The sequence below is a fragment of the Plasmopara halstedii genome (genome assembly GCF_900000015.1).
Source record: "Plasmopara halstedii genome assembly, contig: Scaffold_2386, whole genome shotgun sequence".
Lineage (NCBI taxonomy): Eukaryota > Oomycota > Peronosporomycetes > Peronosporales > Peronosporaceae > Plasmopara > Plasmopara halstedii.
This window is the reverse complement of record NW_020189293.1, coordinates 95256-95812: the sequence shown is the minus strand read 5'-3', so window position 1 is coordinate 95812 and position 557 is coordinate 95256.

Here is a 557-nt window from a genome sequence, read left to right as displayed (position 1 = left end):
AAATTACGAAAACGCGCTGCTAGAGCACCTGCAGCAGAAGATGTCTGCATCATTTGCGACTATGACGCCACCGTCGGTGACGGATGACTTCCCCCGACCTATGCCGCTCGCGGTGAGCGTTAAGGTCTTTGAAGGGAAGTATGGAGAGAATCTCTCGCTCTGGTTGAGAGAGGTCAAGATAGCCATCGCATCCGCCATGCTTCAGGCCGAGCAGCAGCGCGGTGCGCTCGCCATCTCAAAGCTCGGTGGTCGAGCGCGAGATGGGCACTGACATGCGGCACTTTGACCGAAGCTGCGTTTCCCTCCTGGGCGGAGCTGAAATTGCAGCTCTCACGAGTGTTCTCGTCCCCTAATCAGGCATATCGCGTACAATCGCCACCCGACAGGGCAACAAGAAATTAGGTGGACTTTGTCCAGGAGATGCGCACTCTCATTGCCGGGATGGCAGCAGATCCCATTCCGGAGGCGGTCACTGTGACCTACTTTATGGAAGGCCTCCGCACTGGCGTGGCCAGATTGGAAGTCTTCCGTGTGCATCCGTCTTCGTTTGTAGAGAA